General features: G+C 37.3%; 1 non-coding gene and 1 pseudogene across 1 annotated transcript; both read right to left on the bottom strand.

Annotated features, from left to right (window-relative positions):
- Nucleotides 1–7,602: 7,602 nt before the first annotated feature.
- LOC121106353 lies at nt 7,603–7,709 on the bottom strand. Its single transcript, XR_005838983.1, has one exon. It is a non-coding gene; the product is annotated as a U6 spliceosomal RNA (small nuclear RNA).
- Nucleotides 7,710–7,923: 214 nt separating this feature from the next.
- LOC121106350 lies at nt 7,924–8,100 on the bottom strand (annotated as a pseudogene).
- Between the last annotated feature and the right edge of the window lie 1,324 nt (nt 8,101–9,424).

The raw sequence follows: 9,424 nt of genomic DNA, 5'->3' as shown, positions 1-9,424 counted from the left end.
GTGGGGGTGGCTGGCAGCTGGCGGTGTTAGAAACAAAGGACAGAGACATGCCAGCCCTGCAAGTGAGGGCTGGGATGCCAGCTGTGGGGCACACATCCAGGGATGCTGCAGGGTTGAGCAGCACCAACAGAAACAGAGTTAAAGTGGCCAGAGGGGCCCACTGGAGAACCGTCTGCGATCCCCCTATTCTGAGACAGAGGCTGAGATTCAGCCACTGCTGCTCTGACTCTCAGAAGAGGTACAGCAAACTGCCAGGGAAAGCCGCCAGAGAACAAAAGCCTAGAAATACCAGCTCACAGTGTGCCCATCCCCATCTCCCCTCCCAAGGGACACAGAGACTCTACCCAAACAGTGTGGCCTGAGTATCGGGGCGGCAGGCCCCTCCCCCAGAAGGCAGGCTGAAAAATCAAGAGGACCACATCCCTAAGATCCCTATAAAACAAATGCACACTGCCTGGGTCCTGGTCAATAATTTGGGCTCCGGACAATGCCGCAACCTCTCCTCATCAGAATGATGAGAAGGAGAAATCCCCCCCAGCAAAGAAAAGACAATGAGTCTGTGGCCTCTGTCACCGAACTAATGGGTATGGATATAACCAATTATCAGAAATGGAGTTCAGAGTAACAATGGTCAAGATGATGTGTAGACTTGAAAAAAGTATTAATGAAAATATTAATGAGAATATAGAATCTCTAAGGGTGGAAATGAATCTGGGAGAAATTTAAAAATTCTACGAAATTAAAATTAAAAATTAAAAATTAAAAATTCTATGAATCAAATGCAGTTAAAAGTAGATGCTCTGATGGCCAGGGTGAATGAGGCAGAAGAACATATTCACGAATTGGAGGATGGGTTAGTAGAAGAAAAAGCTAAAATAGAAACTTGGCTCAAAAAAATCCAATCTCAAGAATGTAGGTTACGGGAGATTACTGACTCAATGAAAAGTTCCAATGTCAGAATCATTGGCATCCCCGAGGGGGTGGAGAAAAACAGAGGTCTAGAAGAGATATTTGAACAAATTATAGCTGAAAACTTCCCTAATCTAGCAAAGGAAACAAGCATTCATGTCCAAGAGGCAGAGAGGACCCCTCCCAAGCTCAACCACGACAAACCTACGCCATGCCACGTCACAGTGCAATTCGCAAATATTAGATCCAAGGATACACTATTGAAGGCGGCCACGACAAAGAAATATCTCACGTACCAAGGCAAAGGTATCAGAATTACGTCAAACCTGTCTACACAGACTTGGAATGAGAGAAAGGGTTGGGGGGGGCATTTTTAAGCTCTTTCAGAGAAAAACATGCAGCCAAGAATCCTTTAACAAGCAAGGCTATCATTCAGAATTGATGGAGAGATAAAGACCTTCCAGAATCATCAGTAATTGACCAAATTCGTGACCATGAAACCAGCCCTACAGGAGATGTTAAGGGTGGTTCTATAAAAGTAAAAAGGCCCCAGGAGTGATACAGAACAGAAAGTCACAATCTATAGAAACAAAGACTTTACAGGCAACATGGCATCATTAAAATCATATTTCTCAATAATCAGTCTCAATGTAAATGGCCTAAATGCTCCCATAATGCCACAGGATTGCAGATTGGATAAAAAACATGACCCATCCATTTGCTGTCTGCAAGAGACTAATTTTGAACCTAAAGATACATCCAGACTGAAAGTAAAGGGATGGAATACCATCTTTCATGCCAATGGACCTCACAAGAAAGCTGGGGTAGCAATTCTCATATCAGACAGATGGGATTTTAAAGTAAAGACTATAGTTAGAGATACAGAAGGGCACTATATTATTCTTAAAGGATGTATCCAACAAGTGGCTATGACAATTATAAATATCTATGCCCCCAACAGGGGAGCAGCAAGATACACAAGCCAACCCTTAACCAGAATAAAGAGACATATAGATAAAAATATGTTAATAGTAGGAGACCTCAACACTCCACTATCAGCAATAGATAGATCACCTAAGCAGAAAATCAACAAAGAAACAAGAGCTTTGAATGCCATACTAGACAAGTTGGACCTCATACATATATATAGAACACTACACCCCAGAACCAAAGAATACTCATTCTATTCTAATGCCGATGGAACAGTCTCAAGAATAGATCATGTTCTGGGTCAAAAAACAGGTCTCAACTGATACCAAAAGACTGAAATTTTTCCCCTGCATATTCTCAGACCATAATGCTTTGAAATGGAACTCAATCACAAGGAAAAATTTGGAAGAAACTCAAACGCTTGGAAACTAAGAACTATCCTGCTCAAGAATGAGGAAATCAAAAATCAATTTAAACAATTTATGGAGACCAACGAGAATGAAAATACAACGGTGCAAAACCTATGGGACACTGCAAAGGCAGTCCTAAGGGGAAAATACATAGCCATCCAAGCCTCACTCAAAAGAATAGAAAAATCTAAAATGCAGTTTTTATTTTCTCACCTCAAGAAGCTGGAACAGCAACAGAGGGACAGGCCTAATCCACCCACGAGCAAGCAGTTGATCAACATGAGAGAAGAGATCAATGAATTAGAAACCAGGAGCACAGTAGAGCAGATCAAAAGAACTAGAAGCTGGTATTTGAAAGAATAAATAAAATTGACAAACCACTGGCAAGAGTTATCCAAAAGAATAGAGAAAGGACCCATATTAATAAAGTTATGAATGAAAAGGGAGAGGTCACAACCAACACCAATGAAATTGGAATGATTATTAGAAACTTTTATCAACAGCTTTATGCCAATAAATTAAGCAATCTGGAAGAGATGGAGTACTTCCTGGAAACCTATAAAGTACCAAGACTGAAACAGGAAGAAACTGATTTCTTAAACAGACAAATTGATTATGAAGACATTGAAATAGTGATCACATACCTTCCAAAAAACAAAACTCCAGGGCCTGATGGATTTCCCGGGGAATTCTACCAAACATTCAAAGAAGAAATAATACCTATTCTCCTGAAGCTTTTTCAACAAATAGAAACTGAAGGAAAACTACCAAACTCATTCTATGAGATCAGTATTACCTTGATCCCCAAACCAGGCAATGACCCCATCAAAAAGTAGAGCTACAGACTGATATCCCTGATGATAATGGGTGCCAAAATTCCCAAAAAGATCCTAGCTAATAGGATTCAACAGTGCATTAAAAGGATTATCCATCAAGACCAAGTGGGATTCATCCCTGGGATGCAAGGTGGTTCAAAATTCGCAAATCTATCAGTGTGATAGATCACATCAGCAAGAAAAGACTCAGGAACCATATGATCCTCTCAATTGATGCAGAAAAAGCATTTGATAAAATACAGCATCCTTTCCTGATTAAAACCCTTCAGAGTGTAGGGATAGGGGGTACATTCCTCAAATTCATAAAAACCATCTATGAAAAGCCTACAGCGAATATCATTTTCAACGGGGAAAAGGTGGAAGCCTTTCCCTTAAGATCAGGAACATGACAAGGATGCCCACTCTTGCCGTTATTATTCAACATAGTACTAGAAGTCCTTGCTACAGCAATCAGACAACAAAAAGGGATAAAAGATATCCAAAACTTCAAAGAAGAAGTCAAACTGTCTCTCTTCACAGATGACATGATACTCTATACGGAAAACCCAAAAGAATCCATCCTCAAACTACCAGAACTTATAGAGCAATTCAATAACGTGTTGGGATACAAAATCAATGCTCAGAAATCAGTTGCATTTCTATACACGAATAATGAGACTGAAGAAATAGAATGTAGGGAATCTATTCCATGTACAATAGCACAAAAAATCATACGTTATCTTGGAATTAACTTAACCGGAGACATAAAGGATTTATATTCTAGAAACTACAAATCACTCTTGAAAGACATTGAAAAAGACACAAAAAGATGGAAAAATATTCCATGATCATGGAGTGGAAGAATAAACATAGTTAAAATGTTTATGCTACCCAGAGCAATCTACACTTTCAATGCCATCCCGATCAAAATACCAATGACATTTTTCAAAGAACTGGAACAAACAGCCCTTACATTTGTGTGGAGCCAGAAAAGGCCCCGAATTGCCAAGGAATTGTTGAAAAGGAAAAACAAAGCTGGGGCATCATGGTGCCAGACTTCAAGATTTACCACAAAGCTGTGATCACCAAGAGAGCATGGTACTGGCACAAAAACAGACACATAGACCAATGGAACAGAATAGAGAACCCAGAAATGGACCCTTGGCTTTTTGGGCAACTCATCTTTGACAAAGCAGGAAAAAACATCCAGTGGAAAAAAGACAGTCTCTTCAATAATTGGTGCTGGGAAAATTGGACAGCTATATGCAAAAGAATGAAACTTGACCAGTCTCTCACACCACACACAAAGATAAACTCTAAATGGATGAAAGACCTTGATGTGAGACAGGAATCCATCAAAATCCTAGAGGAAGACATAGGCAGCAACCTCTTTGACATTGGCCACAGCAACTTTTTTCATGACACATCTCCAAAGGCAAGAGAAACAAAAGATAAAATGAACTTGTGCGACTTCATCAAGATAAAAAGCTTCTGAGCAGCCAAGGAAACAGTCAAAATACTACGAGGCAGCCCACCGAATGGGACAAGATATTTGCAAATGACACTACAGATAAAAGACTGGTATCCAAGATCTACAAAGAACTTCTCAAACTCAATACACAGTAATCAAATAATCTAATCAAAAATGGGCAGAAGATATGAACAGACAGTTTTCCAATGATGACATACGAATGGCTAACAGACACATGAAAAAATGTTCAAAATCATTAGCCATCAGGGAAATTCAAATCAAAACCACACTAAGATACCACCTTACGCCAGTGAGAATTGCAAAAATTGACAAGGCATGAAACAACAAATGTTGGAGAGGATGTGGAGAAAGGGGATCCCTCTTACACTGTTGGTGGGAATGCAACTTGGTTCAGCCACTTTGGAAAACAGTGTGGAGGTCCCTTAAAAAGTTAAAAATTGAACTACCCTATGACCCAGCCATTGCACTACTGGGTATTTACCACAAAGAGACAGACATATTGAAGAGAAGGGCCATCTGCACCCCAATGTTCATAGCAGCATTGTCCACAATAGCTAAATTTTGGAAAAAGCCAAGATGCCCTTCAACATATGACTGGATTAAGAAGATGTGGTCCGTATATACAATGGAATATTACTCAGCCATCAGAAAAAACTATTACACAAAATTTGCAGCAACATGGATGGGACTGGAGTATATTATGCTAAGTGAAATAGGTCAAGCAGAGAAAGACAATTATCATATGGTTTCACTCATTTATGTAACATAAGAACTAGGAAGATCAGTAGGAGAAGGATGGGAAGAATGAAGGGGAGATAAACAGAAGGCGAAATGAACCATGAGAGATTGTGGACTCTGGGAAACAAACTGAAGGCTTCAGGGGGGAGGGCGGTGGGGGATTGGGATAGGCCAGTGATGGCTATTAAGGAGGGCACATATTGCATGGTGCACTGGTTGTTATACACAAGTAATGAATCATGGAACATTACATCAAAAACTAAGGATATACTGTATGGTGACTAATATAACATAATAAAAAATTGTTATTAAAAAAAAGCAAACAGAGCACTGATAAACTGTGGGAGAATTTCAAGAGATCTAATGCATATGTAATACGAATCCCTGAAGGAGAGGAGAAAGACAGAAGAACAGAAAATTTACTGAAGAATTAATAGCTGAAAATATTCCAACTTTGATGAAAACTATAAACCCACAGATCCAAGAAGTTCAATAAACCCCAAGAACAAGAAGTAAGATGAAAACACCACCAACACACATCATAATCAAATTGTTTAAATGAGTAACATGGAAATCATAAAAGTAGCCAGAGGAAAAAGGTTACTAAGTACATACAGAGGAACGAAACTCAGCATGACAGCAGATTTCTTGTCAGAAACAATCAAGCAAGAATGCAGCAGAGTAATCTCTTTAAATTTCTAAAAAAATATATAAAATTTCTGAATTATAAATATTAAGTTCTGAAAATAAGAACAGAACTTTACTAATAGGAGAGAAAAGTATCTTTTTTTTTTAAGATTTTATTTATTTATTTGACAGAGATAGAGACAGCCAGCGAGAGAGGGAACACAAGCAGGGGGAGTGGGAGAGGAAGATGCAGGCTCATAGCGGAGGAGTCTGATGTGGGGCTCAATCCCGGAACCCGGGATCACGCCCTGAGCCGAAGGCAGGCGCTTAACTGCTGTGCCACCCAGGCGCCCCAGGAGAGAAAAGTATCTTATGCACATAAAGTTTAGGATAAAAGAGTAATGACTGGGGCTCCTGGGGGGCTCAGTTGGTTAGGTGTCTGCCTTTGGCTCAGGTCATGATCCCTCCCCCCTCCCCCTACTCATGCTCTCTCTCTCTCTCAAATACATAAATAAAATATTTTTTAAAAAGAAAAAAATATATATAATTGACATATAATAGTGTATTAATTATAGATGTACAAAGTAATGACTTGGTATATGTATGTGATGTAAAATAATTACCACAATGTTCAGTTAACATCCATCACCACATATGGAATTTTTGCTTTGCTTTGTTTTGTTTTTTATAATGAGAACTTTTAAGACCTACTCTTTAGCAGCTATACTCACTATGCAGTACATTAGCTCCCCATGACATTTATTTTACAGCTGGAAGTTTGTAACTCTTAATTCCCTTCACCCATTTCACTTACCTTCTACCCTCTTCCTCTGGCAACCACCAATGTGTACTCTGTACCTATGAATTCACTTTTTTACATTCTACATATAAGTTAGATCACACAGTATTTGTCTTTTCCTGCCTGATATATTTCACATAGTATAATGACCTCAAAGTACACCTATGTTCTTGCAAATGGCAGGGTTTCCTTAGTTTTTATGGCTGAATCATATTTCATTACATAAATTATATACATTATATATAAATTATATACATAATAAATACATTGTATACATTATATGTACATATACTTGTATAAATATATGTGTATATATTATGTATGTATACATTATATACAACATTAACTATATATTTATATATATTATATAAAATTGTATTGACTGATATGTATAATCTATTATAAATCACATTTTCTTTATCCTTTCATCCATTGTTGGACACTCAAGTTGTTTCCATATCTTGTCTATTGTAAATAATGCTGCAATAAACATGGGGGTGACAATATCTTTTCAAGATAGTGATTTTTGTTTCCCTCATATAAATATTCAAAAGTGAAATTGTTTGATCATATGGTAGTTCTATTTTCAAATTTTTGAGGAATCTCTGTAATATTTTCCATAGTGGCTGCACAAATTTGCATTCCCACTAGGAGTGGACAAGGATTCCCTTTTCTCCACAGCCTGAGCAACATTTATTATGTCTTGTCTTTTTTATATTATAAGCCATTCTAACAGGCGGTAGGTTATATCTCATTGTGGTTTTGATTTGTACTTCTCTGATGATTAGTGATGTTGAACACCTTTGCATGTACCTGTTGGTCATTTACATGTCTTCTTTGGAAAAATGTCTATTAAGGTCCTCTGCCCAATTTTTTTCCTTTTTAAATATGGAATGCTTCATGTATTTGCATGTCATCCTTGCACAAGGGCCATGATAATCTTTTCTGTATCATTTCAACTTTAGTATAGGTACTACTGAAGTGAGTACACCGCTGCCCATTTTTTAATTATGTTGTTTTTGCTTTTTTTTTTCTATTGCGTTGTATGAGTTCTTTACATATCTTGGTTGTTAACCACTTATTATATATATGGTTTGCAAATATTTTCTCCAATTATATAGGTTACCTTTTCATTTTGTTGATGGTTTTTAAACATTTCTTAAAAAGAAAACTTGTAACTCTTTATAGCAAGGATACATAATTAAATTTTTATTAAGGTCATTAATTTTTAGTTTCCGGAGTCACCCAAATAACAATTAACAAACACCCCAGTTCACTTAAAATAGTACCATTTAATAGTTTTATGTAATGTAGTTCAATTAGCAATAATTGAGCCTCAGATAAGCCTCACTGGCTACGATACTGGCATTGCACAAAGCAGTAGTTCAAAATGGATTCGCAAAATTGTTCTACCAATCTATTATTCCAAAAAAATTACTTTTTTATTACTAAAAAAGTTGTATAATTTGACAGTAAGTTTTAAAGGTCTTGAAAATTATGATTCATTTTACATTGTAATTTCAGTCATTTCATTAACATTTCTGTTTTTGGTCTTTCTAACCTCTGAGACCATCTTTGATAAATTTCCTACTCAACTTCATAGTGTTGATACCAGGGTTACCAGGAAAACATAGAAAAGAAAAAACCCTACAATTATTTAATATAATCTGTTAGCACATTTGTGCATTTTCTTAGATACCTTACTCTAATACTTAGAACTCTCATGATCCTTAGAGGTAAAGTACTGGATATTCTTGACTTAATGCAGACAACGGGAAAGAATGAGAGAGTGCTCCCAAATTTGTAATATTCAGCAACATTGTACATTCTCATTAGATACTGAGGAGGATTTTACAGAACACATGTTGGCTCCCATGAGTTTAGATGGATTTATTATTTATGTGACAGTAAAATATTTTATGATCCCCCAAAACAAATAATCCAGTTAAGAAATGGGCAGAAGACATGAATAGACATTTTTCCAAAGAAGGCATACAGATGGCTAACAGACATATGAAAAGATGCTCAACATCATTCATCATTAGGCAAATACAAATGGAACTACAGTGAAATATCACCTCATACCTGTCAGAATGACTACAATTAATGACACAGAAACAATAGGTGTTGGCAAAGATGCAGAGAAAGGGGAAGCCTCTTACACTGTTGCTGGGAATGCAAACTGGTGCAACCTCTCTGGAAAACAATATAGAGGTTTCTTTAAAAAGCTAAAAATAGAACTACCCTATGACCCAGCAATTGCACTCACAGGTATTTACCCAAAGGGATAAAAAAAAATGGTGATTTGATGGGACAAATGCACACTGACGTTTCTAGCAGCATTATCAACAATAGCCAAACTATGGAAAGAACTGAAATGTCCATCAACTGATGAATGGATAAAGGAGATGTGACATATATATTTATATGCAATGGGATATTACTCAGCCATCAAAAAGAGTGAAATCTTGCCATTTGCAATGACATGGATGGACTAGAGTATATTATGCTAAGTGAAATCACTCAGTCAGAGAAAGACCAATACCATATAATTTCACTCATATGTGAAATTTGCAAACATAGGGGAAGGGGGCAGAGAGAAGGGAGCAAACTATAAGAGACTCTTAACTATACAGAACAAACTAAGGGTTGATGGAAGGGAGGTCAGTGGAGATGGGCTAAATGGGTGATGGGTATTTAGGAG

This window comes from Ursus maritimus, unplaced genomic scaffold (genome assembly GCF_017311325.1).
Source record: "Ursus maritimus isolate PB19 unplaced genomic scaffold, ASM1731132v1 scaffold_31, whole genome shotgun sequence".
Classification (NCBI taxonomy): Eukaryota; Metazoa; Chordata; class Mammalia; order Carnivora; family Ursidae; genus Ursus; species Ursus maritimus.
The sequence above is the reverse complement of the archived record's forward strand: the minus strand, read 5'-3'. Positions and strand labels throughout refer to the sequence as shown.